Source organism: Schistocerca gregaria, chromosome 7, assembly GCF_023897955.1.
Source record: "Schistocerca gregaria isolate iqSchGreg1 chromosome 7, iqSchGreg1.2, whole genome shotgun sequence".
In the NCBI taxonomy this organism is placed as follows: domain Eukaryota; kingdom Metazoa; phylum Arthropoda; class Insecta; order Orthoptera; family Acrididae; genus Schistocerca; species Schistocerca gregaria.
Genome location: NC_064926.1, coordinates 108,148,021 through 108,174,779, shown reverse-complemented (window position 1 = coordinate 108,174,779; position 26,759 = coordinate 108,148,021). Strand labels below are relative to the sequence as shown.

Below are 26,759 nucleotides of genomic sequence, written 5' to 3'. Positions count from 1 at the left end.
TTTTGTGGAATTCAGCTATCTCGGCGGTGTCATCATCAACTCACGACGGATCACGGCCCGCGATATTCTGTCCCATCGAAAGAAAATGGAGGGGAGAAACAAATTGGAAAGTAAATACCCACACACTGATTGGGACGCCATATGGAAAAATATTAATATGCGTGGTCTACCATCGGACGTCAAGTCAGCGTGGTATAAAACAGTGAATGAGACCGTAAGCACCAATGAAAGGTTACATGCAATCGGCGTTAGCGACACGAACCTATGTCTCAAATGTAAATTGATCGACACCTTAGTGCACAGATTCACGTGCGGTGGCAATCTACAACTCTGTAATTGGATTAGGGAACAACTGGCTTTTCTTACGAGATCTTCGGTGGAAAATTTTCCCCCTGTTACATTCCTCAGGCCTCAGACTTGCTATTTTCCAGCAGCAAAAAACAACTCGGTCCATTGGTTGATGGGACACTATGTGAATTACGTAATTAATCACCTGGGAAATGACAATTCCACTGATTTTACATGTACTTGAAGTGTGCTTTTTATAACGCCCTGAAATATAAAGACCACAAGAAAAACTACGGCAATATGCTTAAAATTGTATTCGAGCGACTGGGCATTGGTTGACAAGCCAACGAGATAAACAAAAATCGTTTATTTAAGCGAAACGACGCTTAAACAAAAACAATTGGGGAGAAGTACAATTTTACAGTTTCATATAACAATCACTTATCCTCTGCTGGCAAAGAAGGCTATTTTGTTTATTGCACAGAAGAAGCCGAAGCCGAAAGCCAGTATCGCAGGGTTAAAGATAAATTGTTTTCTTATACATTCATTTTATGACTGAGAAGGAAGTCTCATTTGTTTCCATGGAAGGGAAAAAATAAAAAAAAAATAAAAAAAAAAGCGGTCTAAGGCGCCAGATTTAAGCTCTGGTTCCCGAAAGGGAGCGTGGGTTCGAACCCCACATCTGACAATGCATTTTAATCATTCAGAAACTAACCTACTCCATTCATGTTGTAGAACAAGTAAATTACGCAGAAACACGCCATGGAGGTTTTGCTAGGGAAGACAGTGGCAGCAGTGCTGGCGTCTCACGTCCCATAGGCTGAGCAGTCAAAAAGAAATAGCGGAACATACTTTTCCTGTGTCGAGTTTTAGCTCTTCTCACGGACGTTTCCGTGGTCGTTGTGTTGTGGCTCTGGGCTCGAAGCGACAGGCGAAAATGAGTCAACAGTGACACGTACGTGGTTCAATGAATGGCAGGGCCTTAATAAAGATAGATGAAACGGCGGTTGGGGTAGTGGAGTCCTGAAGCGGCCGTATTGCGCGGGCAATAAGCTCACCAAGTTAGACTGTTATTATGCTAATAACGAGGGGGCTGTGGGTTCGATCCCACCAAGGGCTATTCCATTTTGTTTCCCTAAAAGGCAAATCCCAAGTGATCTGTACAAGGACTAAGGCGTCCGCCCGTCTGGCGACGTTCTCGCCAACTTGTATGCCACGCCAAAGACACGGGTCCATGCCCGATCACCGAAATTCGACAGCGTTGGGCGTGGTTAGTACTCAGGTGGGTGACCAGCTAGGAAGTCCGCGAGCTATTGGTTTCTTCAGTTTTGCCTTTTTCCTTAGTTTTTGAGTCTGCTGCGCGGAAATCCTGCGGTCCAGCACGCTGACACATCTCTTGCTTCTCGGTACGCACAGGGGCGAACCTGCGGCCACTGTCAAATGAAAGAGTCCGTTGTGTGTTTGTCGATTTGGCGTCTCCCAGTCGTTTCTAGCGCCAGTCCTCTACATATACGGCCATTTGCAAGCGTCAGCCGAGCAAAGTCGAGACAAGTCGACACATGAGGACACACGTTGCTGTGAATCGTAATCCGCACTAGCCTTCGCGGAGCGAGACGAGGGGTGGAGGAAAACCATTCGTACCACAACTGTTCGGAAATTCGAAGATCAAGTAGCGTTGAACACACTCTCCTGAGTAAAGGAGACAACTTCCGTGTGGTGTCCGGGTTTCGAACCCGGATCAGCTACTTGGGAAGCAACCACGCTGACCGACACACCACCACTGCCTTCCTCTACAAGCTGTTTGCGCCGTGATGTGTCGCCTTCCCTCCTGGCGCCAGAGGACGAAGGCTATCTCGCTGTAGGCGCTCAACGCCGAGTGGAAGGCGAACACATCTGAACCCGTTTTCCTGGTGCTGCTAGGGCGATATACTGTGACTAGGCGCAGAACTGACTTCCACTGAAGAAATCTGCCCTTTAATGCACATCAGGGCCAACACGAAATTTCTAATATGAAGTACTCACTGACGATCCAAAGACGTTTCAGTACGTATGCGTCGGTACCGCCGGGGCAGTGCCTAAGTATTGTAAAGTGAAGGTGACAGTTCGATCCTCACACGAAGTATTTCATTGGCTTCCCACGAGTACGTAATGCACAGCGTGGCTGTTGCTAGGAAACGGCCTTAGATGCCGTTTGCTAATATCTGCTTTCTTTTGCGTCAATGTGGAAATTATCCTATTACTAAATACAGTTGTGCTGGTTACAGTTCAAACTGGATACGACGGAAGAGCGCGGGATGCGTTTCCTACGCCACATCTGACATTGCGCCTTAAATATTGTAAGACTGACATAATTCCGTCCTACCGAAAAAGAAACAGATTTCGCAGTCAGGTTCTTGAGATAATGCTAGAGACGGAAGTCACTGGGGCTGTTGTCTCACACGTCAGATTGGCCGAGCGGTCTAAGGCGCCAGATTTAAGCTCTGGTTCCCGAAAGGGAGCGTGGGTTCGAACCCCACATCTGACAATGCATTTTAATCATTCAGAAACTAACCTACTCCATTCATGTTGTAGAACAAGTAAATTACGCAGAAACACGCCATGGAGGTTTTGCTAGGGAAGACAGTGGCAGCAGTGCTGGCGTCTCACGTCCCATAGGCTGAGCAGTCAAAAAGAAATAGCGGAACATACTTTTCCTGTGTCGAGTTTTAGCTCTTCTCACGGACGTTTCCGTGGTCGTTGTGTTGTGGCTCTGGGCTCGAAGCGACAGGCGAAAATGAGTCAACAGTGACACGTACGTGGTTCAATGAATGGCAGGGCCTTAATAAAGATAGATGAAACGGCGGTTGGGGTAGTGGAGTCCTGAAGCGGCCGTATTGCGCGGGCAATAAGCTCACCAAGTTAGACTGTTATTATGCTAATAACGAGGGGGCTGTGGGTTCGATCCCACCAAGGGCTATTCCATTTTGTTTCCCTAAAAGGCAAATCCCAAGTGATCTGTACAAGGACTAAGGCGTCCGCCCGTCTGGCGACGTTCTCGCCAACTTGTATGCCACGCCAAAGACACGGGTCCATGCCCGATCATTGAAATTCGACAGCGTTGGGCGTGGTTAGTACTCAGGTGGGTGACCAGCTAGGAAGTCCGCGAGCTATTGGTTTCTTCAGTTTTGCCTTTTTCCTTAGTTTTTGAGTCTGCTGCGCGGAAATCCTGCGGTCCAGCACGCTGACACCTCTCTTGCTTCTCGGTACGCACAGGGGCGAACCTGCGGCCACTGTCAAATGAAAGAGTCCGTTGTGTGTTTGTCGATTTGGCGTCTCCCAGTCGTTTCTAGCGCCAGTTCTCTACATATACGGCCATTTGCAAGCGTCAGCCGAGCAAAGTCGAGACAAGTCGACACATGAGGACACACGATGCTGTGAATCGTAATCCGCACTAGCCTTCGCGGAGCGAGACGAGGGGTGGAGGAAAACCATTCGTACCACAACTGTTCGGAAATTCGAAGATCAAGTAGCGTTGAACACACTCTCCTGAGTAAAGGAGGCAACTTCTGTGTGGTGTCCGGGTTTCGAACCCGGATCAGCTACTTGGGAAGCAACCACGCTGACCGACACACCACCACTGCCTTCCCCTACAAGCTGTTTGCGCCGTGATGTGTCGCCTTCCCTCCTGGCGCCAGAGGACGAAGGCTATCTCGCTGTAGGCGCTCAACGCCGAGTGGAAGGCGAACACATCTGAACCCGTTTTCCTGGTGCTGCTAGGGCGATATACTGTGACTAGGCGCAGAACTGACTTCCACTGAAGAAATCTGCCCTTTAATGCACATCAGGGCCAACACGAAATTTCTAATATGAAGTACTCACTGACGATCCAAAGACGTTTCAGTACGTATGCGTCGGTACCGCCGGGGCAGTGCCTAAGTATTGTAAAGTGAAGGTGACAGTTCGATCCTCACACGAAGTATTTCATTGGCTTCCCACGAGTACGTAATGCACAGCGTGGCTGTTGCTAGGAAACGGCCTTAGATGCCGTTTGCTAATATCTGCTTTCTTTTGCGTCAATGTGGAAATTATCCTATTACTAAATACAGTTGTGCTGGTTACAGTTCAAACTGGATACGACGGAAGAGCGCGGGATGCGTTTCCTACGCCACATCTGACATTGCGCCTTAAATATTGTAAGACTGACATAATTCCGTCCTACCGAAAAAAGAAACAGATTTCGCAGTCAGGTTCTTGAGATAATGCTAGAGACGGAAGTCACTGGGGCTGTTGTCTCACACGTCAGATTGGCCGAGCGGTCTAAGGCGCCAGATTTAAGCTCTGGTTCCCGAAAGGGAGCGTGGGTTCGAACCCCACATCTGACAATGCATTTTAATCATTCAGAAACTAACCTACTCCATTCATGTTGTAGAACAAGTAAATTACGCAGAAACACGCCATGGAGGTTTTGCTAGGGAAGACAGTGGCAGCAGTGCTGGCGTCTCACGTCCCATAGGCTGAGCAGTCAAAAAGAAATAGCGGAACATACTTTTCATGTGTCGAATTTTAGCTCTTCTCACGGACGTTTCCGTGGTCGTTGTGTTGTGGCTCTGGGCTCGAAGCGACAGGCGAAAATGAGTCAACAGTGACACGTACGTGGTTCAATGAATGGCAGGGCCTTAATAAAGATAGATGAAACGGCGGTTGGGGTAGTGGAGTCCTGAAGCGGCCGTATTGCGCGGGCAATAAGCTCACCAAGTTAGACTGTTATTATGCTAATAACGAGGGGGCTGTGGGTTCGATCCCACCAAGGGCTATTCCATTTTGTTTCCCTAAAAGGCAAATCCCAAGTGATCTGTACAAGGACTAAGGCGTCCGCCCGTCTGGCGACGTTCTCGCCAACTTGTATGCCACGCCAAAGACACGGGTCCATGCCCGATCACCGAAATTCGACAGCGTTGGGCGTGGTTAGTACTCAGGTGGGTGACCAGCTAGGAAGTCCGCGAGCTATTGGTTTCTTCAGTTTTGCCTTTTTCCTTAGTTTTTGAGTCTGCTGCGCGGAAATCCTGCGGTCCAGCACGCTGACACCTCTCTTGCTTCTCGGTACGCACAGGGGCGAACCTGCGGCCACTGTCAAATGAAAGAGTCCGTTGTGTGTTTGTCGATTTGGCGTCTCCCAGTCGTTTCTAGCGCCAGTCCTCTACATATACGGCCATTTGCAAGCGTCAGCCGAGCAAAGTCGAGACAAGTCGACACATGAGGACACACGTTGCTGTGAATCGTAATCCGCACTAGCCTTCGCGGAGCGAGACGAGGGGTGGAGGAAAACCATTCGTACCACAACTGTTCGGAAATTCGAAGATCAAGTAGCGTTGAACACACTCTCCTGAGTAAAGGAGACAACTTCCGTGTGGTGTCCGGGTTTCGAACCCGGATAAGCTACTTGGGAAGCAACCACGCTGACCGACACACCACCACTGCCTTCCCCTACAAGCTGTTTGCGCCGTGATGTGTCGCCTTCCCTCCTGGCGCCAGAGGACGAAGGCTATCTCGCTGTAGGCGCTCAACGCCGAGTGGAAGGCGAACACATCTGAACCCGTTTTCCTGGTGCTGCTAGGGCGATATACTGTGACTAGGCGCAGAACTGACTTCCACTGAAGAAATCTGCCCTTTAATGCACATCAGGGCCAACACGAAATTTCTAATATGAAGTACTCACTGACGATCCAAAGACGTTTCAGTACGTATGCGTCGGTACCGCCGGGGCAGTGCCTAAGTATTGTAAAGTGAAGGTGACAGTTCGATCCTCACACGAAGTATTTCATTGGCTTCCCACGAGTACGTAATGCACAGCGTGGCTGTTGCTAGGAAACGGCCTTAGATGCCGTTTGCTAATATCTGCTTTCTTTTGCGTCAATGTGGAAATTATCCTATTACTAAATACAGTTGTGCTGGTTACAGTTCAAACTGGATACGACGGAAGAGCGCGGGATGCGTTTCCTACGCCACATCTGACATTGCGCCTTAAATATTGTAAGACTGACATAATTCCGTCCTACCGAAAAAAGAAACAGATTTCGCAGTCAGGTTCTTGAGATAATGCTAGAGACGGAAGTCACTGGGGCTGTTGTCTCACACGTCAGATTGGCCGAGCGGTCTAAGGCGCCAGATTTAAGCTCTGGTTCCCGAAAGGGAGCATGGGTTCCAACCCCACATCTGACAATGCATTTTAATCATTCAGAAACTAACCTACTCCATTCATGTTGTAGAACAAGTAAATTACGCAGAAACACGCCATGGAGGTTTTGCTAGGGAAGACAGTGGCAGCAGTGCTGGCGTCTCACGTCCCATAGGCTGAGCAGTCAAAAAGAAATAGCGGAACATACTTTTCCTGTGTCGAGTTTTAGCTCTTCTCACGGACGTTTCCGTGGTCGTTGTGTTGTGGCTCTGGGCTCGAAGCGACAGGCGAAAATGAGTCAACAGTGACACGTACGTGGTTCAATGAATGGCAGGGCCTTAATAAAGATAGATGAAACGGCGGTTGGGGTAGTGGAGTCCTGAAGCGGCCGTATTGCGCGGGCAATAAGCTCACCAAGTTAGACTGTTATTATGCTAATAACGAGGGGGCTGTGGGTTCGATCCCACCAAGGGCTATTCCATTTTGTTTCCCTAAAAGGCAAATCCCAAGTGATCTGTACAAGGACTAAGGCGTCCGCCCGTCTGGCGACGTTCTCGCCAACTTGTATGCCACGCCAAAGACACGGGTCCATGCCCGATCACCGAAATTCGACAGCGTTGGGCGTGGTTAGTACTCAGGTGGGTGACCAGCTAGGAAGTCCGCGAGCTATTGGTTTCTTCAGTTTTGCCTTTTTCCTTAGTTTTTGAGTCTGCTGCGCGGAAATCCTGCGGTCCAGCACGCTGACACCTCTCTTGCTTCTCGGTACGCACAGGGGCGAACCTGCGGCCACTGTCAAATGAAAGAGTCCGTTGTGTGTTTGTCGATTTGGCGTCTCCCAGTCGTTTCTAGCGCCAGTTCTCTACATATACGGCCATTTGCAAGCGTCAGCCGAGCAAAGTCGAGACAAGTCGACACATGAGGACACACGATGCTGTGAATCGTAATCCGCACTAGCCTTCGCGGAGCGAGACGAGGGGTGGAGGAAAACCATTCGTACCACAACTGTTCGGAAATTCGAAGATCAAGTAGCGTTGAACACACTCTCCTGAGTAAAGGAGGCAACTTCTGTGTGGTGTCCGGGTTTCGAACCCGGATCAGCTACTTGGGAAGCAACCACGCTGACCGACACACCACCACTGCCTTCCCCTACAAGCTGTTTGCGCCGTGATGTGTCGCCTTCCCTCCTGGCGCCAGAGGACGAAGGCTATCTCGCTGTAGGCGCTCAACGCCGAGTGGAAGGCGAACACATCTGAACCCGTTTTCCTGGTGCTGCTAGGGCGATATACTGTGACTAGGCGCAGAACTGACTTCCACTGAAGAAATCTGCCCTTTAATGCACATCAGGGCCAACACGAAATTTCTAATATGAAGTACTCACTGACGATCCAAAGACGTTTCAGTACGTATGCGTCGGTACCGCCGGGGCAGTGCCTAAGTATTGTAAAGTGAAGGTGACAGTTCGATCCTCACACGAAGTATTTCATTGGCTTCCCACGAGTACGTAATGCACAGCGTGGCTGTTGCTAGGAAACGGCCTTAGATGCCGTTTGCTAATATCTGCTTTCTTTTGCGTCAATGTGGAAATTATCCTATTACTAAATACAGTTGTGCTGGTTACAGTTCAAACTGGATACGACGGAAGAGCGCGGGATGCGTTTCCTACGCCACATCTGACATTGCGCCTTAAATATTGTAAGACTGACATAATTCCGTCCTACCGAAAAAAGAAACAGATTTCGCAGTCAGGTTCTTGAGATAATGCTAGAGACGGAAGTCACTGGGGCTGTTGTCTCACACGTCAGATTGGCCGAGCGGTCTAAGGCGCCAGATTTAAGCTCTGGTTCCCGAAAGGGAGCGTGGGTTCGAACCCCACATCTGACAATGCATTTTAATCATTCAGAAACTAACCTACTCCATTCATGTTGTAGAACAAGTAAATTACGCAGAAACACGCCATGGAGGTTTTGCTAGGGAAGACAGTGGCAGCAGTGCTGGCGTCTCACGTCCCATAGGCTGAGCAGTCAAAAAGAAATAGCGGAACATACTTTTCCTGTGTCGAGTTTTAGCTCTTCTCACGGACGTTTCCGTGGTCGTTGTGTTGTGGCTCTGGGCTCGAAGCGACAGGCGAAAATGAGTCAACAGTGACACGTACGTGGTTCAATGAATGGCAGGGCCTTAATAAAGATAGATGAAACGGCGGTTGGGGTAGTGGAGTCCTGAAGCGGCCGTATTGCGCGGGCAATAAGCTCACCAAGTTAGACTGTTATTATGCTAATAACGAGGGGGCTGTGGGTTCGATCCCACCAAGGGCTATTCCATTTTGTTTCCCTAAAAGGCAAATCCCAAGTGATCTGTACAAGGACTAAGGCGTCCGCCCGTCTGGCGACGTTCTCGCCAACTTGTATGCCACGCCAAAGACACGGGTCCATGCCCGATCACCGAAATTCGACAGCGTTGGGCGTGGTTAGTACTCAGGTGGGTGACCAGCTAGGAAGTCCGCGAGCTATTGGTTTCTTCAGTTTTGCCTTTTTCCTTAGTTTTTGAGTCTGCTGCGCGGAAATCCTGCGGTCCAGCACGCTGACACCTCTCTTGCTTCTCGGTACGCACAGGGGCGAACCTGCGGCCACTGTCAAATGAAAGAGTCCGTTGTGTGTTTGTCGATTTGGCGTCTCCCAGTCGTTTCTAGCGCCAGTCCTCTACATATACGGCCATTTGAAAGCGTCAGCCGAGCAAAGTCGAGACAAGTCGACACATGAGGACACACGTTGCTGTGAATCGTAATCCGCACTAGCCTTCGCGGAGCGAGACGAGGGGTGGAGGAAAACCATTCGTACCACAACTGTTCGGAAATTCGAAGATCAAGTAGCGTTGAACACACTCTCCTGAGTAAAGGAGACAACTTCCGTGTGGTGTCCGGGTTTCGAACCCGGATAAGCTACTTGGGAAGCAACCACGCTGACCGACACACCACCACTGCCTTCCCCTACAAGCTGTTTGCGCCGTGATGTGTCGCCTTCCCTCCTGGCGCCAGAGGACGAAGGCTATCTCGCTGTAGGCGCTCAACGCCGAGTGGAAGGCGAACACATCTGAACCCGTTTTCCTGGTGCTGCTAGGGCGATATACTGTGACTAGGCGCAGAACTGACTTCCACTGAAGAAATCTGCCCTTTAATGCACATCAGGGCCAACACGAAATTTCTAATATGAAGTACTCACTGACGATCCAAAGACGTTTCAGTACGTATGCGTCGGTACCGCCGGGGCAGTGCCTAAGTATTGTAAAGTGAAGGTGACAGTTCGATCCTCACACGAAGTATTTCATTGGCTTCCCACGAGTACGTAATGCACAGCGTGGCTGTTGCTAGGAAACGGCCTTAGATGCCGTTTGCTAATATCTGCTTTCTTTTGCGTCAATGTGGAAATTATCCTATTACTAAATACAGTTGTGCTGGTTACAGTTCAAACTGGATACGACGGAAGAGCGCGGGATGCGTTTCCTACGCCACATCTGACATTGCGCCTTAAATATTGTAAGACTGACATAATTCCGTCCTACCGAAAAAAGAAACAGATTTCGCAGTCAGGTTCTTGAGATAATGCTAGAGACGGAAGTCACTGGGGCTGTTGTCTCACACGTCAGATTGGCCGAGCGGTCTAAGGCGCCAGGTTTAAGCTCTGGTTCCCGAAAGGGAGCATGGGTTCCAACCCCACATCTGACAATGCATTTTAATCATTCAGAAACTAACCTACTCCATTCATGTTGTAGAACAAGTAAATTACGCAGAAACACGCCATGGAGGTTTTGCTAGGGAAGACAGTGGCAGCAGTGCTGGCGTCTCACGTCCCATAGGCTGAGCAGTCAAAAAGAAATAGCGGAACATACTTTTCCTGTGTCGAGTTTTAGCTCTTCTCACGGACGTTTCCGTGGTCGTTGTGTTGTGGCTCTGGGCTCGAAGCGACAGGCGAAAATGAGTCAACAGTGACACGTACGTGGTTCAATGAATGGCAGGGCCTTAATAAAGATAGATGAAACGGCGGTTGGGGTAGTGGAGTCCTGAAGCGGCCGTATTGCGCGGGCAATAAGCTCACCAAGTTAGACTGTTATTATGCTAATAACGAGGGGGCTGTGGGTTCGATCCCACCAAGGGCTATTCCATTTTGTTTCCCTAAAAGGCAAATCCCAAGTGATCTGTACAAGGACTAAGGCGTCCGCCCGTCTGGCGACGTTCTCGCCAACTTGTATGCCACGCCAAAGACACGGGTCCATGCCCGATCACCGAAATTCGACAGCGTTGGGCGTGGTTAGTACTCAGGTGGGTGACCAGCTAGGAAGTCCGCGAGCTATTGGTTTCTTCAGTTTTGCCTTTTTCCTTAGTTTTTGAGTCTGCTGCGCGGAAATCCTGCGGTCCAGCACGCTGACACCTCTCTTGCTTCTCGGTACGCACAGGGGCGAACCTGCGGCCACTGTCAAATGAAAGAGTCCGTTGTGTGTTTGTCGATTTGGCGTCTCCCAGTCGTTTCTAGCGCCAGTCCTCTACATATACGGCCATTTGCAAGCGTCAGCCGAGCAAAGTCGAGACAAGTCGACACATGAGGACACACGTTGCTGTGAATCGTAATCCGCACTAGCCTTCGCGGAGCGAGACGAGGGGTGGAGGAAAACCATTCGTACCACAACTGTTCGGAAATTCGAAGATCAAGTAGCGTTGAACACACTCTCCTGAGTAAAGGAGACAACTTCCGTGTGGTGTCCGGGTTTCGAAGCCGGATCAGCTACTTGGGAAGCAACCACGCTGACCGACACACCACCACTGCCTTCCCCTACAAGCTGTTTGCGCCGTGATGTGTCGCCTTCCCTCCTGGCGCCAGAGGACGAAGGCTATCTCGCTGTAGGCGCTCAACGCCGAGTGGAAGGCGAACACATCTGAACCCGTTTTCCTGGTGCTGCTAGGGCGATATACTGTGACTAGGCGCAGAACTGACTTCCACTGAAGAAATCTGCCCTTTAATGCACATCAGGGCCAACACGAAATTTCTAATATGAAGTACTCACTGACGATCCAAAGACGTTTCAGTACGTATGCGTCGGTACCGCCGGGGCAGTGCCTAAGTATTGTAAAGTGAAGGTGACAGTTCGATCCTCACACGAAGTATTTCATTGGCTTCCCACGAGTACGTAATGCACAGCGTGGCTGTTGCTAGGAAACGGCCTTAGATGCCGTTTGCTAATATCTGCTTTCTTTTGCGTCAATGTGGAAATTATCCTATTACTAAATACAGTTGTGCTGGTTACAGTTCAAACTGGATACGACGGAAGAGCGCGGGATGCGTTTCCTACGCCACATCTGACATTGCGCCTTAAATATTGTAAGACTGACATAATTCCGTCCTACCGAAAAAAGAAACAGATTTCGCAGTCAGGTTCTTGAGATAATGCTAGAGACGGAAGTCACTGGGGCTGTTGTCTCACACGTCAGATTGGCCGAGCGGTCTAAGGCGCCAGATTTAAGCTCTGGTTCCCGAAAGGGAGCGTGGGTTCGAACCCCACATCTGACAATGCATTTTAATCATTCAGAAACTAACCTACTCCATTCATGTTGTAGAACAAGTAAATTACGCAGAAACACGCCATGGAGGTTTTGCTAGGGAAGACAGTGGCAGCAGTGCTGGCGTCTCACGTCCCATAGGCTGAGCAGTCAAAAAGAAATAGCGGAACATACTTTTCCTGTGTCGAGTTTTAGCTCTTCTCACGGACGTTTCCGTGGTCGTTGTGTTGTGGCTCTGGGCTCGAAGCGACAGGCGAAAATGAGTCAACAGTGACACGTACGTGGTTCAATGAATGGCAGGGCCTTAATAAAGATAGATGAAACGGCGGTTGGGGTAGTGGAGTCCTGAAGCGGCCGTATTGCGCGGGCAATAAGCTCACCAAGTTAGACTGTTATTATGCTAATAACGAGGGGGCTGTGGGTTCGATCCCACCAAGGGCTATTCCATTTTGTTTCCCTAAAAGGCAAATCCCAAGTGATCTGTACAAGGACTAAGGCGTCCGCCCGTCTGGCGACGTTCTCGCCAACTTGTATGCCACGCCAAAGACACGGGTCCATGCCCGATCACCGAAATTCGACAGCGTTGGGCGTGGTTAGTACTCAGGTGGGTGACCAGCTAGGAAGTCCGCGAGCTATTGGTTTCTTCAGTTTTGCCTTTTTCCTTAGTTTTTGAGTCTGCTGCGCGGAAATCCTGCGGTCCAGCACGCTGACACCTCTCTTGCTTCTCGGTACGCACAGGGGCGAACCTGCGGCCACTGTCAAATGAAAGAGTCCGTTGTGTGTTTGTCGATTTGGCGTCTCCCAGTCGTTTCTAGCGCCAGTCCTCTACATATACGGCCATTTGCAAGCGTCAGCCGAGCAAAGTCGAGACAAGTCGACACATGAGGACACACGTTGCTGTGAATCGTAATCCGCACTAGCCTTCGCGGAGCGAGACGAGGGGTGGAGGAAAACCATTCGTACCACAACTGTTCGGAAATTCGAAAATCAAGTAGCGTTGAACACACTCTCCTGAGTAAAGGAGACAACTTCCGTGTGGTGTCCGGGTTTCGAACCCGGATCAGCTACTTGGGAAGCAACCACGCTGACCGACACACCACCACTGCCTTCCCCTACAAGCTGTTTGCGCCGTGATGTGTCGCCTTCCCTCCTGGCGCCAGAGGACGAAGGCTATCTCGCTGTAGGCGCTCAACGCCGAGTGGAAGGCGAACACATCTGAACCCGTTTTCCTGGTGCTGCTAGGGCGATATACTGTGACTAGGCGCAGAACTGACTTCCACTGAAGAAATCTGCCCTTTAATGCACATCAGGGCCAACACGAAATTTCTAATAGGAAGTACTCACTGACGATTCAAAGACGTTTCAGTACGTATGCGTCGGTACCGCCGGGGCAGTGCCTAAGTATTGTAAAGTGAAGGTGACAGTTCGATCCTCACACGAAGTATTTCATTGGCTTCCCACGAGTACGTAATGCACAGCGTGGCTGTTGCTAGGAAACGGCCTTAGATGCCGTTTGCTAATATCTGCTTTCTTTTGCGTCAATGTGGAAATTATCCTATTACTAAATACAGTTGTGCTGGTTACAGTTCAAACTGGATACGACGGAAGAGCGCGGGATGCGTTTCCTACGCCACATCTGACATTGCGCCTTAAATATTGTAAGACTGACATAATTCCGTCCTACCGAAAAACGAAACAGATTTCGCAGTCAGGTTCTTGAGATAATGCTAGAGACGGAAGTCACTGGGGCTATTGTCTCACACGTCAGATTGGCCGAGCGGTCTAAGGCGCCAGATTTAAGCTCTGGTTCCCGAAAGGGAGCGTGGGTTCGAACCCCACATCTGACAATGCATTTTAATCATTCGGAAACTAACCTACTCCATTCATGTTGTAGAACAAGTAAATTACGCAGAAACACGCCATGGAGGTTTTGCTAGTGAAGACAGTGGCAGCAGTGCTGGCGTCTCACGTCCCATAGGCTGAGCAGTCAAAAAGAAATAGCGGAACATACTTTTCCTGTGTCGAGTTTTAGCTCTTCTCACGGACGTTTCCGTGGTCGTTGTGTTGTGGCTCTGGGCTCGAAGCGACAGGCGAAAATGAGTCAACAGTGACACGTACGTGGTTCAATGAATGGCAGGGCCTTAATAAAGATAGATGAAACGGCGGTTGGGGTAGTGGAGTCCTGAAGCGGCCGTATTGCGCGGGCAATAAGCTCACCAAGTTAGACTGTTATTATGCTAATAACGAGGGGGCTGTGGGTTCGATCCCACCAAGGGCTATTCCATTTTGTTTCCCTAAAAGGCAAATCCCAAGTGATCTGTACAAGGACTAAGGCGTCCGCCCGTCTGGCGACGTTCTCGCCAACTTGTATGCCACGCCAAAGACACGGGTCCATGCCCGATCACCGAAATTCGACAGCGTTGGGCGTGGTTAGTACTCAGGTGGGTGACCAGCTAGGAAGTCCGCGAGCTATTGGTTTCTTCAGTTTTGCCTTTTTCCTTAGTTTTTGAGTCTGCTGCGCGGAAATCCTGCGGTCCAGCACGCTGACACCTCTCTTGCTTCTCGGTACGCACAGGGGCGAACCTGCGGCCACTGTCAAATGAAAGAGTCCGTTGTGTGTTTGTCGATTTGGCGTCTCCCAGTCGTTTCTAGCGCCAGTCCTCTACATATACGGCCATTTGCAAGCGTCAGCCGAGCAAAGTCGAGACAAGTCGACACATGAGGACACACGATGCTGTGAATCGTAATCCGCACTAGCCTTCGCGGAGCGAGACGAGGGGTGGAGGAAAACCATTCGTACCACAACTGTTCGGAAATTCGAAGATCAAGTAGCGTTGAACACACTCTCCTGAGTAAAGGAGACAACTTCCGTGTGGTGTCCGGGTTTCGAACCCGGATCAGCTACTTGGGAAGCAACCACGCTGACCGACACACCACCACTGCCTTCCCCTACAAGCTGTTTGCGCCGTGATGTGTCGCCTTCCCTCCTGGCGCCAGAGGACGAAGGCTATCTCGCTGTAGGCGCTCAACGCCGAGTGGAAGGCGAACACATCTGAACCCGTTTTCCTGGTGCTGCTAGGGCGATATACTGTGACTAGGCGCAGAACTGACTTCCACTGAAGAAATCTGCCCTTTAATGCACATCAGGGCCAACACGAAATTTCTAATATGAAGTACTCACTGACGATCCAAAGACGTTTCAGTACGTATGCGTCGGTACCGCCGGGGCAGTGCCTAAGTATTGTAAAGTGAAGGTGACAGTTCGATCCTCACACGAAGTATTTCATTGGCTTCCCACGAGTACGTAATGCACAGCGTGGCTGTTGCTAGGAAACGGCCTTAGATGCCGTTTGCTAATATCTGCTTTCTTTTGCGTCAATGTGGAAATTATCCTATTACTAAATACAGTTGTGCTGGTTACAGTTCAAACTGGATACGACGGAAGAGCGCGGGATGCGTTTCCTACGCCACATCTGACATTGCGCCTTAAATATTGTAAGACTGACATAATTCCGTCCTACCGAAAAAAGAAACAGATTTCGCAGTCAGGTTCTTGAGATAATGCTAGAGACGGAAGTCACTGGGGCTGTTGTCTCACACGTCAGATTGGCCGAGCGGTCTAAGGCGCCAGATTTAAGCTCTGGTTCCCGAAAGGGAGCGTGGGTTCGAACCCCACATCTGACAATGCATTTTAATCATTCAGAAACTAACCTACTCCATTCATGTTGTAGAACAAGTAAATTACGCAGAAACACGCCATGGAGGTTTTGCTAGGGAAGACAGTGGCAGCAGTGCTGGCGTCTCACGTCCCATAGGCTGAGCAGTCAAAAAGAAATAGCGGAACATACTTTTCCTGTGTCGAGTTTTAGCTCTTCTCACGGACGTTTCCGTGGTCGTTGTGTTGTGGCTCTGGGCTCGAAGCGACAGGCGAAAATGAGTCAACAGTGACACGTACGTGGTTCAATGAATGGCAGGGCCTTAATAAAGATAGATGAAACGGCGGTTGGGGTAGTGGAGTCCTGAAGCGGCCGTATTGCGCGGGCAATAAGCTCACCAAGTTAGACTGTTATTATGCTAATAACGAGGGGGCTGTGGGTTCGATCCCACCAAGGGCTATTCCATTTTGTTTCCCTAAAAGGCAAATCCCAAGTGATCTGTACAAGGACTAAGGCGTCCGCCCGTCTGGCGACGTTCTCGCCAACTTGTATGCCACGCCAAAGACACGGGTCCATGCCCGATCACCGAAATTCGACAGCGTTGGGCGTGGTTAGTACTCAGGTGGGTGACCAGCTAGGAAGTCCGCGAGCTATTGGTTTCTTCAGTTTTGCCTTTTTCCTTAGTTTTTGAGTCTGCTGCGCGGAAATCCTGCGGTCCAGCACGCTGACACCTCTCTTGCTTCTCGGTACGCACAGGGGCGAACCTGCGGCCACTGTCAAATGAAAGAGTCCGTTGTGTGTTTGTCGATTTGGCGTCTCCCAGTCGTTTCTAGCGCCAGTCCTCTACATATACGGCCATTTGCAAGCGTCAGCCGAGCAAAGTCGAGACAAGTCGACACATGAGGACACACGATGCTGTGAATCGTAATCCGCACTAGCCTTCGCGGAGCGAGACGAGGGGTGGAGGAAAACCATTCGTACCACAACTGTTCGGAAATTCGAAGATCAAGTAGCGTTGAACACACTCTCCTGAGTAAAGGAGACAACTTCCGTGTGGTGTCCGGGTTTCGAACCCGGATCAGCTACTTGGGAAGCAACCACGCTGACCGACACACCACCACTGCCTTCCCCTACAAGCTGTTTGCGCCGTGATGTGTCGCCTTCCCTCCTGGCGCCAGAGGACGAAGGCTATCTCGCTGTAGGCGCTCAACGCCGAGTGGAAGGCGAACACATCTGAACCCGTTTTCCTGGTGCTGCTAGGGCGATATACTGTGACTAGGCGCAGAACTGACTTCCACTGAAGAAATCTGCCCTTTAATGCACATCAGGGCCAACACGAAATTTCTAATATGAAGTACTCACTGACGATCCAAAGACGTTTCAGTACGTATGCGTCGGTACCGCCGGGGCAGTGCCTAAGTATTGTAAAGTGAAGGTGACAGTTCGATCCTCACACGAAGTATTTCATTGGCTTCCCACGAGTACGTAATGCACAGCGTGGCTGTTGCTAGGAAACGGCCTTAGATGCCGTTTGCTAATATCTGCTTTCTTTTGCGTCAATGTGGAAATTATCCTATTACTAAATACAGTTGTGCTGGTTACAGTTCAAACTGGATACGACGGAAGAGCGCGGGATGCGTTTCCTACGCCACATCTGACATTGCGCCTTAAATATTGTAAGACTGACATAATTCCGTCCTACCGAAAAAAGAAACAGATTTCGCAGTCAGGTTCTTGAGATAATGCTAGAGACGGAAGTCACTGGGGCTGTTGTCTCACACGTCAGATTGGCCGAGCGGTCTAAGGCGCCAGATTTAAGCTCTGGTTCCCGAAAGGGAGCGTGGGTTCGAACCCCACATCTGACAATGCATTTTAATCATTCAGAAACTAACCTACTCCATTCATGTTGTAGAACAAGTAAATTACGCAGAAACACGCCATGGAGGTTTTGCTAGGGAAGACAGTGGCAGCAGTGCTGGCGTCTCACGTCCCATAGGCTGAGCAGTCAAAAAGAAATAGCGGAACATACTTTTCCTGTGTCGAGTTTTAGCTCTTCTCACGGACGTTTCCGTGGTCGTTGTGTTGTGGCTCTGGGCTCGAAGCGACAGGCGAAAATGAGTCAACAGTGACACGTACGTGGTTCAATGAATGGCAGGGCCTTAATAAAGATAGATGAAACGGCGGTTGGGGTAGTGGAGTCCTGAAGCGGCCGTATTGCGCGGGCAATAAGCTCACCAAGTTAGACTGTTATTATGCTAATAACGAGGGGGCTGTGGGTTCGATCCCACCAAGGACTATTCCATTTTGTTTCCCTAAAAGGCAAATCCCAAGTGATCTGTACAAGGACTAAGGCGTCCGCCCGTCTGGCGACGTTCTCGCCAACTTGTATGCCACGCCAAAGACACGGGTCCATGCCCGATCACCGAAATTCGACAGCGTTGGGCGTGGTTAGTACTCAGGTGGGTGACCAGCTAGGAAGTCCGCGAGCTATTGGTTTCTTCAGTTTTGCCTTTTTCCTTAGTTTTTGAGTCTGCTGCGCGGAAATCCTGCGGCCCAGCACGCTGACACCTCTCTTGCTTCTCGGTACGCACAGGGGCGAACCTGCGGCCACTGTCAAATGAAAGAGTCCGTTGTGTGTTTGTCGATTTGGCGTCTCCCAGTCGTTTCTAGCGCCAGTTCTCTACATATACGGCCATTTGCAAGCGTCAGCCGAGCAAAGTCGAGACAAGTCGACACATGAGGACACACGATGCTGTGAATCGTAATCCGCACTAGCCTTCGCGGAGCGAGACGAGGGGTGGAGGAAAACCATTCGTACCACAACTGTTCGGAAATTCGAAGATCAAGTAGCGTTGAACACACTCTCCTGAGTAAAGGAGACAACTTCCGTGTGGTGTCCGGGTTTCGAACCCGGATCAGCTACTTGGGAAGCAACCACGCTGACCGACACACCACCACTGCCTTCCCCTACAAGCTGTTTGCGCCGTGATGTGTCGCCTTCCCTCCTGGCGCCAGAGGACGAAGGCTATCTCGCTGTAGGCGCTCAACGCCGAGTGGAAGGCGAACACATCTGAACCCGTTTTCCTGGTGCTGCTAGGGCGATATACTGTGACTAGGCGCAGAACTGACTTCCACTGAAGAAATCTGCCCTTTAATGCACATCAGGGCCAACACGAAATTTCTAATATGAAGTACTCACTGACGATCCAAAGACGTTTCAGTACGTATGCGTCGGTACCGCCGGGGCAGTGCCTAAGTATTGTAAAGTGAAGGTGACAGTTCGATCCTCACACGAAGTATTTCATTGGCTTCCCACGAGTACGTAATGCACAGCGTGGCTGTTGCTAGGAAACGGCCTTAGATGCCGTTTGCTAATATCTGCTTTCTTTTGCGTCAATGTGGAAATTATCCTATTACTAAATACAGTTGTGCTGGTTACAGTTCAAACTGGATACGACGGAAGAGCGCGGGATGCGTTTCCTACGCCACATCTGACATTGCGCCTTAAATATTGTAAGACTGACATAATTCCGTCCTACCGAAAAAAGAAGCAGATTTCGCAGCGAGGTTACTGAGACATTGCTAGAGACGGAAGTCACTGGAGCGAATGCCTCGCACGTCAGATTGGCCGAGCGGTCTAAGGCGCCAAATTTAAGCTCTGGTCCCGTAAGGGAGCGTGGTTTCGAACACAATAACTGTCAATGCATTTTAAACGTTCACGTAGCAAGCTCGTTTGGCAACGTCGAGTGAAATACATATTTTGAAACACACTATTTGAAATTTTGATTGCAGCATGGATAAAGTATAGGGTACGAACGATTATCTAAAGTTTGTTCAGAAATCAGACTGTAGTTACAAGGTTACAAGCATTGAACAGAAACGGTAGCTGACACAGGGAATGTAGCTTAACATGCAATTTGCAGGTTGTAAGGGAAATTTCCTCCATAAACTATGGATCTTTCCTCAGTGTGCCGTTTCTGTATCCGACAACACAGATAACTGTAACTCAGATTTAATCGTATCAGCGGAGTATCTGTTGAACAGGCCAGACTTGCACACTGTTTTTTGTGGGAGCAGCTATGACCGAGCGAAAACCATCCAGGGACGAAACCTCGGTACGTGTTGTGTTCTCAGGGAGTATTCGGAACTGTTTGTCTGCAGCAAGGTCAAGTTCACTTGTGCCCATGTCCATGCTGACACCATATACCAGCAAGCATGTATATTCTAGTATCGTGAAAGAGTTGACTGGAAAGTGGACTGTTGTCTTCAGTGATAAAAGTAGGTTCTATCAATATACGACTGGTAGACGTGTACGTATATGGCGTAAACTTGGTGAGCTGCCTATTCCAGAGTGCGTTTGCCCACAACACACACGTACAAACCCACGATTCAGGTCGGTTGGCTGATTTGGACGAAGTCATCGGTTTCATCAGAGTAAGGAAGAATGGGGAACGAAATCGGCCGTGCCCTTTCAGAGGTATCATAAGGGCATTTGCCTGAAGCGATTTAAGGAAATCAAGATGGCCGGACGCGGGTTTGAACCGCTGTCCTCCAGAATGTGAGTCTAGTGTGCTAACGACTGCGCCACCTCTCTCGGTCAGGATTCAGTGTGTGGGAAGTCATCACTTACAACTCATGGTAAGGTAAAGGGTAAAGTTGATGCAGGTTAATGTCCCTACAGAAACACCAAATGTCATCGCGAGTTGTAACTAATGACCAGTGCCCGCTATATTGCTTCCATGCTACTGCCATTTCTTCAAGGAGAAAGTGATGTGCCTATTCAGCAGGACAATACATGGCCACATACTGCAGCTGCGAGACAACGTGCTCTTCATAGTGCGCCACAACTGCCCTGGGTAGAAGTTCGCCAGATCTCTCCCCATCTGAACGCGTATGAGACATGATGAAGCGGTAACTTAGTCGTTGTCCAGAGCCTACAAGAATCATTTATTTATTGAATCGTATTGCTAGGGCCCCCCGTCGGGCAGACCGGGTGCCGGTCTTTCAATTTGACGCCACTTCGGCGACCTGCAGTCGATGAGGATGACAGGATGATGATGAGGACAACACAACACCCAGTCCCTGGGCGGAGAAAACTCCCCGACCCAGCTGGGAATCCGTCACGCTGACCATTCAGCTACCGAAGGTCGGACACAAGAATCATTGCCGATTTCTGACAAAAGGCGTAAGATGATTGGGACACACTATCGCACGATGACATTCCGTATCCTTATGATCGTTTGCATGCGAGATTACACGCTTGTGGCAACGAGAGGGACGTACATTGTGTATAGATGCGACTGTTTAGCTGCATTTTACTGTGACACACGTGTTTATTTGGTCTGAATTTCTAACGTATACTCGTACAAATCTGAACTCCCTATACCTCACGTGTCAATAAAATGACCCTATCCTTGAGAGTGCTGCATTTTTTTCTAGAAGCGTATAACAATGCGAAGAATGAAGCAGGTAAAAGAAAATATAGTCGTCTAAAAAATGAGAAAGACAGTATTTGTAAAACGGTAAAGCAGAAATGACTAGAGAAGAAATGAAAAGCAGTAAAAGCAGGTATGAGTGTGGGTAAGATAGACGCCACTTATAAGAAAACTAAAGAAACCGCTGGAGACATGGGAAGCAGCGACATTAACATCAGAAGCTAAAATGGCAAAAGCCAGAACCAAACATAGAAGAAAAGGACGAAATATGGAACGTACAAAGATGAAAAGAAACTTGAAAACAATATTATGAAAAAGAATGAAGTGCGATGCTGCAATAGGACAGAACTGAAGGATCTGAAACATATAGCGGCCTTTTGTCATTCTTCCTTCTCTCCATAGGCGTTTATAGCGGGCTGAAACTTTATGACATTTGATACAATGCTAATAACTCGCGGTCACGCGCTACCCAGTGGTTTGCAGTATACAGGGTGTTACAAAAAGGTACGGTCAAACTTTCAGGAAACATTGCACACACACAAAGAAAGAAAATATGTTATGTGGACATGTGTCCGGAAACGCTTACTTTCCATGTTAGAGCTCATTTTAGTTTCGTCAGTTTCTTTATTTGTGTGAGAGGTATGTTTCCTGAAAGTTTGACCGTAACTTTTTGTAACATCCTGTATGTGTGTCTCAGTAGTTTACGCAAGAAGAGACAGGAAAAGAAGGTCAGAAACAAGAGCGAGTCTGCAGATACAAAATATAAGCGAATACGTTAAGCAATATACAATACAGTGATGAGCTAAATATTGTGACCACTGCCCACCGTGAGATTGCCGATTGCCACGCTGTGGCGCAGCAACACAGTAAGAAAAGTACATACGTAGAGCGGAAACGAATCATTCTACTGACAACACAGGTTGCAAAGCTCATCTTGTTGAACTTGGAGTTTTGTGTGTTCTCAAGATGACCTAAAGACCTTTCGGAGCGATAAACTGAAAGGCGGCTGTATAAAACATTGTACTTGTCTGCTTTATATCGTTGTTTAGCACTATCTGAGGTAACTCAAATTTAGCTAATGCGCATCATATTGACAACTCTGCATGCCCATTGGGTAAGTTGTTCAAATAACGGGACCGACCCAACAAGTAATATGGCTATCACTGTATTTACGCTCAGCGAATAGCTTAGCTAGGACGAGCACCTAATCAAGCGATAGACATGTGGGAGAGAGGGAAGCAGCGAGGTATTTTCTGATTCTTTACCAAAATGTCTTACGCAAATCCACCCTCTCGTTAACTCAAGACACACCTAAAACAAAACTTCATACTTTTATTAGGTTGGTGCATAAGTTCGTGGCGCTTTTGTTTTGAATGTTGATATTCCGGCTGCTACGCAGTTATTTCTCAATTGTGATATTTTTATTTGCAGTTCACTGCTGCTATTGGAGTTTACGTAGTCACTGTTGTGTTAGCAGAAGAGCCAACACCGTGTTAAGAGTGGAGGCCGAAATGGACGCGTTTTAGCTCACGCAGGCTGGCGTGAAGAGGGAAGAACTATCCTCACGTAAGGTCTGGAACATAACAAGGATTGAGAATTCAGAAAGCGGACGTAATTAGTTTGATTCTTAACTTTAATCCATTAATGATGAACGTCGCTCTTGACGGTACATGATTCACAATATTATCTGTTCAGAATACATTCTGGAAGTAATTATAGTAACTGGATATGGCGCCTTGCTAGGTCGTAGCAAATGACGTAGCTGAAAGCTATTCTTAACTCACGTCTCTGTAAATGAGAGCGTATGTAGACAGTGAACCATCGCTAGCAAAGTCGGCTGTACAACTGGGGCGAGTGCTAGGGAGTCTCTGTAGACTAGACCTGCCGTGTGGCGGTGCTCGGTCTGCAATCACTGATAGTGGCGACACGCAGGTCCGACATATACTAACGGACCGCGGCCGATTTAAAGGCTACCACCTAACAAGTGTGGTGTCTGGCGGTGACACCACATTCACGTTTTGTCATTGGGAGATAGTGAGAGGAGCTGTGGACGCTAGAAAATGGAGTGCCAAGCGGAGAAATCGAAACATTTCCGACATTTGCGCCGTTTATGGGGTAATACCATTGGACAGAGCAATGCATGAGAATGTTTTTCTCGTTTTAAATAGGTTTATTTTGACAATAGTGACTCTCCACGTTCAGAAAGACATTCGGGATTTGATGACGATCGTTTAAGCGCATTAATCCACAATTATCCACGTCAATATACTCGAGAACTGGCAAATGTGATGAACTGTGATGATTCCACTGTCGTGCGACATTTGAATGCATTGGGGAAGTTAAAAAATCGGATGTTTCTGGTGACGACAAGTGGTATCTTTATGATAACGTAACGAAAAGAAAGGAATGGTTGATCCCAAACAAAACAGCAGTTCCGAGTACAGAGACCTCTGTGCATATTATATGTCTGGTGGAACACCGACGGTGTGATGTACTACAAATTGCTACCCCTGAGGTGTCGCCATCACTGATACATTTATTAGCAACAAATTAAATGTCTTGCAGAGACAGGTCTTCATATTTGCTAGTTCTCGAGTACAGTGACGTAGATCATTGTGGATTAATGCGTTTAAATGATCTTTATCAAACACCGAAGATCTTCCTTAACGTGGAGAGTCAAAATGATCATGCTTAAAATGAAAAAAACATTATCTTTTCGAGCTTTGTCCAATGGCGTTATTCCCATACAGGCAAAAATGTTTGTGGATGTTTCCGCTGCTCTATTGAACTCAGAGGAATTCGTCGGAAGCGTTCCGATTTCTTCACTTGGTACTCCATTTTATAGTGTCCACATTTCCACTCACTATCTCCACATGAAAAAGTGAAAAACGGAAATTCAAATAGCAACAGTGAACTACAAATACAAAATGTTGATTGATAAATAGATCTTTGCAACCGGAATAACAACATGCAAAAGGAAAACTCTACGAACTACGAACTATGCACTACACTAATAATATGACCACTTCTCGGCAGGCAATGGCACTGTTACCGACAAAAAATACACAATTCTTGAAGTTTATTGAGTAGCAGTGCTCCACGTGATGGTTGAATTTTCTCAGATTTGCACTGTTTTACAATTTTTCTAACGATGTATCGATCTTGACCTACGTAACAAATGATTTAATTGGTAGACTCAGGGAAACGCTGAAGATGGTGGAGAGACACATAATGCAGTTTAAATAAGTTTACTGGACGCCTCGCGGGGTAGCCGCGTGGTCTAAGGCGCCTTGCCACAGTTCGCCAGTTCGCGTGGCTGCCCCCGTCGGAGATTCGAGTCGTCCCTCGGGCAGTTGTTCTTAGCGCAAGTTAGTTTAAGTTAGATTAAGTAATATGTAAGCCTAGGGACCGATGATCTCAGCAGTTTAGTCCCATAGGAACTTACCACATATTAAAAACAAAAAATTAACCGGACTAAATATTAGCCACATGAGTACACTGGTCGCTTTGTAGCTGGTGTAGAACTCGCGACACTTCGTCGCTGACGAAAGTCAGAGCAGTTAAGTTGTGTGTATATGTCAGTCGTTTGTGTGGAATGAATACAATAAGATGGGTCAACACTGAGACGTAATAGAATGTCACGAAGGAGCTTTCGTGTTTTGACAGGACTCTGACACCAGCGTGAATGAAGTTGCCAGTTGTTGGTTTATCAACCCGGGCCGTTCGACGTTTCCATAAGGAATGCTGTAGCTCTGGTAGCCATGTAATATTGTGTAAGAATACATTTCAAGAAAAACTACGCACCGATAGGAACTGCAGTCGTGTGTCACTCGGTATTAATGACGATCGGTTTCAGACCCGACAGGAATTATTGCTGTAATTGAATCCAGGCCCACAGGTTCCCTGCGAACGTTGTGAAGGAAATTGCGTGCTGTGTACATGGTGGATACAATTAAACTTTCGCTACTTAAGCCACTGTAGACAAAACATTATTTATCGTATGGGTGCGCAACTTTATAGGAATGAGGCAGCAGAATTTGCGTTGTTAGTAGTGTAAGTGTCATGTCTTGCCGTTAGATGCCGGCACTGGTACGGCGACGTAGGATTGCAACATAAGCATCAGTGCGCATTGCAGTTGCAGATAGTCAACGAAGGTCGGGATAAGGTAAACAGGGCTTGGCTCGTAATGCTGCTTTATCAAAACGACACTAATAGGGCTGCTGATCTTCGCGAGTTTCAATGCATTAAACGAATACAGAGTTCCCTTTCCACGCCGGGTTTGAAGAACTACACTCCTGGAAATGGAAAAAAGAACACATTGACACCAGTGTGTCAGACCCACCATACTTGCTCCGGACACTGCGAGAGGGCTGTACAAGCAATGATCACACGCACGGCACAGCGGACACACCAGGAACCGCGGTGTTGGCCGTCGAATGGCGCTAGCTGCGCAGCATTTGTGCACCGCCGCCGTCACTGTCAGCCAGTTTGCCGTGGCATACGGAGCTCCATCGCAGTCTTTAACACTGGTAGCATGAAGCGACAGCGTGGACGTGAACCGTATGTGCAGTTGACGGACTTTGAGCGAGGGCGTGTAGTGGGCATGCGGGAGACCGGGTGGACGTACTGCCGAATTGCTCAACACGTGGGGCGTGAGGTCTCCACAGTACATCGATGTTGTCGCCAGTGGTCGGCGGAAGGTGCACGTGCCCGTCGATCTGGGACCGGACCGCAGCGACGCACGGATGCACGCCAAGACCGTAGGATCCTACGCAGTGCCGTAGGGGACCGCACCGCCACTTCCCAGCAAATTAGGGACACTGTTGCTCCTGGGGTATCGGCAACGACCATTCGCAACCGTCTCCATGAAGCTGGGCTACGGTCCTGCACACCGTTAGGCCGTCTTCCGCTCACGCCCCAACATCGTGCAGCCCGCCTCCAGTGGTGTCGCGACAGGCGTGAATAGAGGGACGAATGGAGACGTGTCGTCTTCAGCGATGAGAGTCGCTTCTGCCTTGGTGCCAATGATGGTCGTATGCGTGTTTGGCGCCTTGCAGGTGAGCGCCATAATCAGGACTGCATACGACCGAGGCACACAGGGCCAACACCCGGAATCATGGTGTGGGGAGCGATCTCCTACACTGGCCGTACACCTGTGGTGATCATCGTGGGGACACTGAATAGTGCACGGTACATCCAAACCGTCATCGAACCCATCGTTCTACCATTCCTAGACCGGCAAGGGAACTTGCTGTTCCAACAGTACAATGCACGTCCGCATGTATCCCGTGCCACCCAATGTGCTCTAGAAAGTGTAAGTCAACTATCCTGGCCAGCAAGATCTCCGGATCTGTCCCCCATTGAGCATGTTTGGGCCTGGATGAAGCGTCGTCTCACGCGGTCTGCACGTCCAGCACGAACGCTGGTCCAACTGAGGCGCCAGGTGGAAATGGCATGGCAAGCCGTTCCACAGGACTACATCCAGCATCTCTACGATCGTCTCCATCGGAGAATAGCAGCCTGCATTGCTGCGAAAGGTGGATATACACTGTACTAGTGCCGACATTGTGCATGCTCTGTTGACTGTGTCTATGTGCCTGTGGTTCTGTCAGTGTGATCATGTGATGTATCTGACCCCAGGAATGTGTCAATAAAGTTTCCCCTTCCTGGGACAATGAATT

At 48.8% G+C, this 26,759-nt stretch overlaps 8 non-coding genes across 8 annotated transcripts; all 8 read left to right on the top strand.

The window, feature by feature from the left end:
• Positions 1-2,728: 2,728 nt before the first annotated feature.
• On the top strand, positions 2,729-2,812 carry Trnal-uaa (transfer RNA leucine (anticodon UAA)). The gene has a single exon. It is a non-coding gene; the product is annotated as a tRNA-Leu (tRNA).
• A 1,753-nt stretch (positions 2,813-4,565) lies between these two features.
• Trnal-uaa (transfer RNA leucine (anticodon UAA)) lies at positions 4,566-4,649 on the top strand. The gene has a single exon. It is a non-coding gene; the product is annotated as a tRNA-Leu (tRNA).
• Positions 4,650-6,402: 1,753 nt separating this feature from the next.
• On the top strand, positions 6,403-6,486 carry Trnal-uaa (transfer RNA leucine (anticodon UAA)). Its single transcript has one exon. It is a non-coding gene; the product is annotated as a tRNA-Leu (tRNA).
• Positions 6,487-8,239: 1,753 nt separating this feature from the next.
• Trnal-uaa (transfer RNA leucine (anticodon UAA)) lies at positions 8,240-8,323 on the top strand. Its single transcript has one exon. It is a non-coding gene; the product is annotated as a tRNA-Leu (tRNA).
• A 3,590-nt stretch (positions 8,324-11,913) lies between these two features.
• Positions 11,914-11,997, top strand: Trnal-uaa (transfer RNA leucine (anticodon UAA)). The gene has a single exon. It is a non-coding gene; the product is annotated as a tRNA-Leu (tRNA).
• A 1,753-nt stretch (positions 11,998-13,750) lies between these two features.
• Trnal-uaa (transfer RNA leucine (anticodon UAA)) lies at positions 13,751-13,834 on the top strand. The gene has a single exon. It is a non-coding gene; the product is annotated as a tRNA-Leu (tRNA).
• A 1,753-nt stretch (positions 13,835-15,587) lies between these two features.
• Positions 15,588-15,671, top strand: Trnal-uaa (transfer RNA leucine (anticodon UAA)). The gene has a single exon. It is a non-coding gene; the product is annotated as a tRNA-Leu (tRNA).
• A 1,753-nt stretch (positions 15,672-17,424) lies between these two features.
• Positions 17,425-17,508, top strand: Trnal-uaa (transfer RNA leucine (anticodon UAA)). Its single transcript has one exon. It is a non-coding gene; the product is annotated as a tRNA-Leu (tRNA).
• The last annotated feature ends 9,251 nt before the right edge of the window (positions 17,509-26,759 follow it).